The sequence below is a fragment of the Humulus lupulus genome, chromosome 3 (assembly GCF_963169125.1).
Source record: "Humulus lupulus chromosome 3, drHumLupu1.1, whole genome shotgun sequence".
In the NCBI taxonomy this organism is placed as follows: domain Eukaryota; kingdom Viridiplantae; phylum Streptophyta; class Magnoliopsida; order Rosales; family Cannabaceae; genus Humulus; species Humulus lupulus.
In genome coordinates, this window is record NC_084795.1 from 156,198,009 (window position 1) to 156,208,295 (window position 10,287).

A 10,287-nucleotide genomic window follows, 5' to 3' on the forward strand; every position below is an offset into this window, starting at 1 on the left:
TCCCTGATATCTTTCTTTCTCCCTTGTTAATCCGTCAATTAAATATCTTGGGATTCATTGAATAATTTTGAAGGAATATTAGTAAAGTATAATCTAATTTGAATGTTAGTGGCTTCTTTAGTACATTTAAGAAGGTATAGGCCCACGATTCGTCTTAACTCTCCCTAATATCTTATTTTATCCATCGTTAAACTAACAACTCCCTTCCGCGGTACTTATAGGATCTAATTTGAGAACCATATAGAAAAATATTCACTAATGGGAATGCTGGTCGTTTCTTTGGCAGTAATTTCAGGACATTTCAGAAGGTATAGGACCACGACTCGTGAAACTAACAACTCACTTCCTCGGTACATGTAGAATCTAATTTGAGAACTAATTGGTAAAATATCCACTAATTGGAATCCGAGATGTTTCTTTTGAACAATTTAGAATGCATACGCCCACCATTGAATTTGTATCTCCCTGATATCTTTCTTTCTCCCTTGTTAATCCGTCAATTAAATATCTTGGGATTCATTGAATAATTTTGAAGGAATATTAGTAAAGTATAATCTAATTTGAATGTTAGTGGCTTCTTTAGTACATTTAAGAAGGTATAGGGCCACGATTCGTCTTAACTCTCCCTCATTTCTTATTTTATCCATCGTTAAACTAACAACTCCCTTCTGCAGTACTTATAGGATCTAATTTGAGAACTAATTAGTAATATATTCACTAATTGGAATGCTGGTCATTTCTTTGGCACTAATTTCAGGACATTTCAGAAGGTATAGGGCCACGACTCGTGAAACTAACAACTCACTTCCTCGGTACATGTAGAATCTAATTTGAGAACTAATTGGTCAAATATCCACTAATTGGAATCCGAGATGTTTCTTTTGAACAATTTAGAATGCATACCGCCACCATAGAATTTGTTTCTCCCTGATATCTTTCTTTCTCCCTTGTTAATCCGTCAATTAAATATCTTGGGATTCATTGAATAATTTTGAAGGAATATTAGTAAAGTATAATCTAATTTGAATGTTAGTGGCTTCTTTAGTACATTTAAGAAGGTATAGGGCCACGATTCGTCTTAACTCTCCCTCGTATCTTATTTTATCCATCGTTAAACTAACAACTCCCTTCCGCGGTACTTATAGGATCTAATTTGAGAACTAATTAGTAATATATTCACTAATTGGAATGCTGGTCGTTTCTTTGGCTCTAATTTCAGGACATTTCAGAAGGTATAGGGCCACGACTCGTGAAACTAACAACTCACTTCCTCGGTACATGTAGAATCTAATTTGAGAACTAATTGGTCAAATATCCACTAATTGGAATCCGAGATGTTTCTTTTGAACGATTTTGAATGCCTACCGCCACCATAGAATTTGTTTCTCCCTGGTATCTTTCTTTCTCACTTGTTAATCCGTCTATTAAATATCTTGGGATTCATTGAATAATTTCGAAGGAAAATTAGTAAAGTATAATATAATTTGAATGTTGTGGCTTCTTTAGTACATTTAAGAAGGTATAGTGCCACGATTCGTCTTAACTCTCCCTCATATCTTATTTTATCCCTCGTTAAACTAACAACTCCCTTCCGCGGTACTTATAGGATCTAATTTGAGAACCAATTAGAAAAATATTCACTAATGGGAATGCTGGTCGTTTCTTTTGCACTAATTTCAGGACATTTCAGAAGGTATAGGACCACGACTCGTGAAACTAACAACTCACTTCCTCGGTACATGTAGAATCTAATTTGAGAACTAATTGGTAAAATATCCACTAATTGGAATCCGAGATGTTTCTTTTGAACAATTTAGAATGCATACGCCCACCATTGAATTTGTATCTCCCTGATATCTTTCTTTCTCCCTTGTTAATCCGTCAAATAAATATCTTGGGATTCATTGAATAATTTCGAAGGAAAATTAGTAAAGTATAATATAATTTGAATGTTGTGGCTTCTTTAGTACATTTAAGAAGGTATAGTGCCACGATTCGTCTTAACTCCCCCTCATATCTTATTTTATCCCTCGTTAAACTAACAACTCCCTTCCGCGGTACTTATAGGATCTAATTTGAGAACTAATTAGAAAAATATTCACTAATTGGAAAGCTGGTCGTTTCTTTGGCACTAATTTCAGGACATTTCAGAAGGTATAGGGCCACGACTCGTGAAACTAACAAATCACTTCCTCGGTACATGTAGAATCTAATTTGAGAACTAATTGGTCAAATATCCACTAATTGGAATCCGAGATGTTTCTTTTGAACGATTTTGAATGCCTACCGCCACCATAGAATTTGTTTCTCCCTGGTATCTTTCTTTCTCACTTGTTAATCCGTCTATTAAATATCTTGGGATTCATTGAATAATTTCGAAGGAAAATTAGTAAAGTATAATATAATTTGAATGTTGTGGCTTCTTTAGTACATTTAAGAAGGTATAGTGCCACGATTCGTCTTAACTCTCCCTCATATCTTATTTTATCCCTCGTTAAACTAACAACTCCCTTCCGCGGTACTTATAGGATCTAATTTGAGAACCAATTAGAAAAATATTCACTAATGGGAATGCTGGTCGTTTCTTTTGCACTAATTTCAGGACATTTCAGAAGGTATAGGACCACGACTCGTGAAACTAACAACTCACTTCCTCGGTACATGTAGAATCTAATTTGAGAACTAATTGGTAAAATATACACTAATTGGAATCCGAGATGTTTCTTTTGAACAATTTAGAATGCATACGCCCACCATTGAATTTGTATCTCCCTGATATCTTTCTTTCTCCCTTGTTAATCCGTCAAATAAATATCTTGGGATTCATTGAATAATTTCGAAGGAAAATTAGTAAAGTATAATATAATTTGAATGTTGTGGCTTCTTTAGTACATTTAAGAAGGTATAGTGCCACGATTCGTCTTAACTCCCCCTCATATCTTATTTTATCCCTCGTTAAACTAACAACTCCCTTCCGCGGTACTTATAGGATCTAATTTGAGAACTAATTAGAAAAATATTCACTAATTGGAAAGCTGGTCGTTTCTTTGGCACTAATTTCAGGACATTTCAGAAGGTATAGGGCCACGACTCGTGAAACTAACAAATCACTTCCTCGGTACATGTAGAATCTAATTTGAGAACTAATTGGTAAAATATCCACTAATTGGAATCCGAGATGTTTCTTTTAAACAATTTAGAATGCATACGCCCACCATTAAATTTGTATCTCCCTGATATCTTTCTTTCTCCCTTGTTAATCCGTCAATTAAATATCTTGGTATTCATTGAATAATATTGAAGGAATATTAGTAAAGTATAATCTAATTTGAATGTTAGTGGCTTCTTTAGTACATTTAAGAAGGTATAGGGCCACGATTCGTCTTAACTCTCCCTAATATCTTATTTTATCCATCGTTAAACTAACAACTCCCTTCCGCGGTACTTATAGGATCTAATTTGAGAACCATATAGAAAAATATTCACTAATGGGAATGCTGGTCGTTTCTTTGGCACTAATTTCAGGACATTTCAGAAGGTATAGGGCCACGACTCGTGAAACTAACAACTCACTTCCTCGGTACATGTAGAATCTAATTTGAGAACTAATTTGTAAAATATCCACTAATTGGAATCCGAGATGTTTCTTTTGAACAATTTAGAATGCATACGCCCACCATTGAATTTGTATCTCCCTGATATCTTTCTTTCTCCCTTGTTAATCCGTCAATTAAATATCTTGGGATTCATTGAATAATTTTGAAGGAATATTAGTAAAGTATAATCTAATTTGAATGTTAGTGGCTTCTTTAGTACATTTAAGAAGGTATAGGCCCACGATTCGTCTTAACTCTCCCTAATATCTTATTTTATCCATCGTTAAACTAACAACTCCCTTCCGCGGTACTTATAGGATCTAATTTGAGAACCATATAGAAAAATATTCACTAATGGGAATGCTGGTCGTTTCTTTGGCACTAATTTCAGGACATTTCAGACGGTATAGGGCCACGACTCGTGAAACTAACAACTCACTTCCTCGGTACATGTAGAATCTAATTTGAGAACTAATTGGTAAAATATCCACTAATTGGAATCCGAGATGTTTCTTTTGAACAATTTAGAATGCATACGCCCACCATTGAATTTGTATCTCCCTGATATCTTTCTTTCTCCCTTGTTAATCCGTCAATTAAATATCTTGGGATTCATTGAATAATTTTGAAGGAATATTAGTAAAGTATAATCTAATTTGAATGTTAGTGGCTTCTTTAGTACATTTAAGAAGGTATAGGGCCACGATTCGTCTTAACTCTCCCTCGTATCTTATTTTATCCATCGTTAAACTAACAACTCCCTTCCGCGGTACTTATAGGATCTAATTTGAGAACTAATTAGTAATATATTAACTAATTGGAATGCTGGTCGTTTCTTTGGCTCTAATTTCAGGACATTTCAGAAGGTATAGGGCCACGACTCGTGAAACTAACAACTCACTTCCTCGGTACATGTAGAATCTAATTTGAGAACTAATTGGTCAAATATCCACTAATTGGAATCCGAGATGTTTCTTTTGAACGATTTTGAATGCCTACCGCCACCATAGAATTTGTTTCTCCCTGGTATCTTTCTTTCTCACTTGTTAATCCGTCTATTAAATATCTTGGGATTCATTGAATAATTTCGAAGGAAAATTAGTAAAGTATAATATAATTTGAATGTTGTGGCTTCTTTAGTACATTTAAGAAGGTATAGTGCCACGATTCGTCTTAACTCTCCCTCATATCTTATTTTATCCCTCGTTAAACTAACAACTCCCTTCCGCGGTACTTATAGGATCTAATTTGAGAACCAATTAGAAAAATATTCACTAATGGGAATGCTGGTCGTTTCTTTTGCACTAATTTCAGGACATTTCAGAAGGTATAGGACCACGACTCGTGAAACTAACAACTCACTTCCTCGGTACATGTAGAATCTAATTTGAGAACTAATTGGTAAAATATCCACTAATTGGAATCCGAGATGTTTCTTTTGAACAATTTAGAATGCATACGCCCACCATTGAATTTGTATCTCCCTGATATCTTTCTTTCTCCCTTGTTAATCCGTCAATTAAATATCTTGGGATTCATTGAATAATTTTGAAGGAATATTAGTAAAGTATAATCTAATTTGAATGTTAGTGGCTTCTTTAGTACATTTAAGAAGGTATAGGGCCACGATTCGTCTTAACTCTCCCTCGTATCTTATTTTATCCATCGTTAAACTAACAACTCCCTTCCGCGGTACTTATAGGATCTAATTTGAGAACTAATTAGTAATATATTCACTAATTGGAATGCTGGTCGTTTCTTTGGCTCTAATTTCAGGACATTTCAGAAGGTATAGGGCCACGACTCGTGAAACTAACAACTCACTTCCTCGGTACATGTAGAATCTAATTTGAGAACTAATTGGTCAAATATCCACTAATTGGAATCCGAGATGTTTCTTTTGAACAATTTAGAATGCATACGCCCACCATTGAATTTGTATCTCCCTGGTATCTTTCTTTCTCCCTTGTTAATCCGTCAAATAAATATCTTGGGATTCATTGAATAATTTCGAAGGAAAATTAGTAAAGTATAATATAATTTGAATGTTGTGGCTTCTTTAGTACATTTAAGAAGGTATAGTGCCACGATTCGTCTTAACTCTCCCTCATATCTTATTTTATCCCTCGTTAAACTAACAACTCCCTTCCGCGGTACTTATAGGATCTAATTTGAGAACCAATTAGAAAAATATTCACTAATGGGAATGCTGGTCGTTTCTTTTGCACTAATTTCAGGACATTTCAGAAGGTATAGGACCACGACTCGTGAAACTAACAACTCACTTCCTCGGTACATGTAGAATCTAATTTGAGAACTAATTGGTAAAATATCCACTAATTGGAATCCGAGATGTTTCTTTTGAACAATTTAGAATGCATACGCCCACCATTGAATTTGTATCTCCCTGATATCTTTCTTTCTCCCTTGTTAATCCGTCAAATAAATATCTTGGGATTCATTGAATAATTTCGAAGGAAAATTAGTAAAGTATAATATAATTTGAATGTTGTGGCTTCTTTAGTACATTTAAGAAGGTATAGTGCCACGATTCGTCTTAACTCCCCCTCATATCTTATTTTATCCCTCGTTAAACTAACAACTCCCTTCCGCGGTACTTATAGGATCTAATTTGAGAACTAATTAGAAAAATATTCACTAATTGGAAAGCTGGTCGTTTCTTTGGCACTAATTTCAGGACATTTCAGAAGGTATAGGGCCACGACTCGTGAAACTAACAAATCACTTCCTCGGTACATGTAGAATCTAATTTGAGAACTAATTGGTAAAATATCCACTAATTGGAATCCGAGATGTTTCTTTTAAACAATTTAGAATGCATACGCCCACCATTAAATTTGTATCTCCCTGATATCTTTCTTTCTCCCTTGTTAATCCGTCAATTAAATATCTTGGTATTCATTGAATAATATTGAAGGAATATTAGTAAAGTATAATCTAATTTGAATGTTAGTGGCTTCTTTAGTACATTTAAGAAGGTATAGGGCCACGATTCGTCTTAACTCTCCCTAATATCTTATTTTATCCATCGTTAAACTAACAACTCCCTTCCGCGGTACTTATAGGATCTAATTTGAGAACCATATAGAAAAATATTCACTAATGGGAATGCTGGTCGTTTCTTTGGCACTAATTTCAGGACATTTCAGAAGGTATAGGGCCACGACTCGTGAAACTAACAACTCACTTCCTCGGTACATGTAGAATCTAATTTGAGAACTAATTGGTAAAATATCCACTAATTGGAATCCGAGATGTTTCTTTTGAACAATTTAGAATGCATACGCCCACCATTGAATTTGTATCTCCCTGATATCTTTCTTTCTCCCTTGTTAATCCGTCAATTAAATATCTTGGGATTCATTGAATAATTTTGAAGGAATATTAGTAAAGTATAATCTAATTTGAATGTTAGTGGCTTCTTTAGTACATTTAAGAAGGTATAGGCCCACGATTCGTCTTAACTCTCCCTAATATCTTATTTTATCCATCGTTAAACTAACAACTCCCTTCCGCGGTACTTATAGGATCTAATTTGAGAACCATATAGAAAAATATTCACTAATGGGAATGCTGGTCGTTTCTTTGGCACTAATTTCAGGACATTTCAGACGGTATAGGGCCACGACTCGTGAAACTAACAACTCACTTCCTCGGTACATGTAGAATCTAATTTGAGAACTAATTGGTAAAATATCCACTAATTGGAATCCGAGATGTTTCTTTTGAACAATTTAGAATGCATACGCCCACCATTGAATTTGTATCTCCCTGATATCTTTCTTTCTCCCTTGTTAATCCGTCAATTAAATATCTTGGGATTCATTGAATAATTTTGAAGGAATATTAGTAAAGTATAATCTAATTTGAATGTTAGTGGCTTCTTTAGTACATTTAAGAAGGTATAGGGCCACGATTCGTCTTAACTCTCCCTCGTATCTTATTTTATCCATCGTTAAACTAACAACTCCCTTCCGCGGTACTTATAGGATCTAATTTGAGAACTAATTAGTAATATATTCACTAATTGGAATGCTGGTCGTTTCTTTGGCTCTAATTTCAGGACATTTCAGAAGGTATAGGGCCACGACTCGTGAAACTAACAACTCACTTCCTCGGTACATGTAGAATCTAATTTGAGAACTAATTGGTCAAATATCCACTAATTGGAATCCGAGATGTTTCTTTTGAACGATTTTGAATGCCTACCGCCACCATAGAATTTGTTTCTCCCTGGTATCTTTCTTTCTCACTTGTTAATCCGTCTATTAAATATCTTGGGATTCATTGAATAATTTCGAAGGAAAATTAGTAAAGTATAATATAATTTGAATGTTGTGGCTTCTTTAGTACATTTAAGAAGGTATAGTGCCACGATTCGTCTTAACTCTCCCTCATATCTTATTTTATCCCTCGTTAAACTAACAACTCCCTTCCGCGGTACTTATAGGATCTAATTTGAGAACCAATTAGAAAAATATTCACTAATGGGAATGCTGGTCGTTTCTTTTGCACTAATTTCAGGACATTTCAGAAGGTATAGGACCACGACTCGTGAAACTAACAACTCACTTCCTCGGTACATGTAGAATCTAATTTGAGATCTAATTGGTAAAATATCCACTAATTGGAATCCGAGATGTTTCTTTTGAACAATTTAGAATGCATACGCCCACCATTGAATTTGTATCTCCCTGATATCTTTCTTTCTCCCTTGTTAATCCGTCAATTAAATATCTTGGGATTCATTGAATAATTTTGAAGGAATATTAGTAAAGTATAATCTAATTTGAATGTTAGTGGCTTCTTTAGTACATTTAAGAAGGTATAGGGCCACGATTCGTCTTAACTCTCCCTCGTATCTTATTTTATCCATCGTTAAACTAACAACTCCCTTCCGCGGTACTTATAGGATCTAATTTGAGAACTAATTAGTAATATATTCACTAATTGGAATGCTGGTCGTTTCTTTGGCTCTAATTTCAGGACATTTCAGAAGGTATAGGGCCACGACTCGTGAAACTAACAACTCACTTCCTCGGTACATGTAGAATCTAATTTGAGAACTAATTGGTCAAATATCCACTAATTGGAATCCGAGATGTTTCTTTTGAACAATTTAGAATGCATACGCCCACCATTGAATTTGTATCTCCCTGGTATCTTTCTTTCTCCCTTGTTAATCCGTCAAATAAATATCTTGGGATTCATTGAATAATTTCGAAGGAAAATTAGTAAAGTATAATATAATTTGAATGTTGTGGCTTCTTTAGTACATTTAAGAAGGTATAGTGCCACGATTCGTCTTAACTCTCCCTCATATCTTATTTTATCCCTCGTTAAACTAACAACTCCCTTCCGCGGTACTTATAGGATCTAATTTGAGAACTAATTAGAAAAATATTCACTAATTGGAAAGCTGGTCGTTTCTTTGGCACTAATTTCAGGACATTTCAGAAGGTATAGGGCCACGACTCGTGAAACTAACAACTCACTTCCTCGGTACATGTAGAATCTAATTTGAGAACTAATTGGTAAAATATCCACTAATTGGAATCCGAGATGTTTCTTTTGAACAATTTAGAATGCATACGCCCACCATTAAATTTGTATCTCCCTGATATCTTTCTTTCTCCCTTGTTAATCCGTCAATTAAATATCTTGGGATTCATTGAATAATATTGAAGGAATATTAGTAAAGTATAATCTAATTTGAATGTTAGTGGCTTCTTTAGTACATTTAAGAAGGTATAGGGCCACGATTCGTCTTAACTCTCCCTAATATCTTATTTTATCCATCGTTAAACTAACAACTCCCTTCCGCGGTACTTATAGGATCTAATTTGAGAACCATATAGAAAAATATTCACTAATGGGAATGCTGGTCGTTTCTTTGGCACTAATTTCAGGACATTTCAGAAGGTATAGGGCCACGACTCGTGAAACTAACAACTCACTTCCTCGGTACATGTAGAATCTAATTTGAGAACTAATTGGTAAAATATCCACTAATTGGAATCCGAGATGTTTCTTTTGAACAATTTAGAATGCATACGCCCACCATTGAATTTGTATCTCCCTGATATCTTTCTTTCTCCCTTGTTAATCCGTCAATTAAATATCTTGGGATTCATTGAATAATTTTGAAGGAATATTAGTAAAGTATAATCTAATTTGAATGTTAGTGGCTTCTTTAGTACATTTAAGAAGGTATAGGCCCACGATTCGTCTTAACTCTCCCTAATATCTTATTTTATCCATCGTTAAACTAACAACTCCCTTCCGCGGTACTTATAGGATCTAATTTGAGAACCATATAGAAAAATATTCACTAATGGGAATGCTGGTCGTTTCTTTGGCACTAATTTCAGGACATTTCAGACGGTATAGGGCCACGACTCGTGAAACTAACAACTCACTTCCTCGGTACATGTAGAATCTAATTTGAGAACTAATTGGTAAAATATCCACTAATTGGAATCCGAGATGTTTCTTTTGAACAATTTAGAATGCATACGCCCACCATTGAATTTGTATCTCCCTGATATCTTTCTTTCTCCCTTGTTAATCCGTCAATTAAATATCTTGGGATTCATTGAATAATTTTGAAGGAATATTAGTAAAGTATAATCTAATTTGAATGTTAGTGGCTTCTTTAGTACATTTAAGA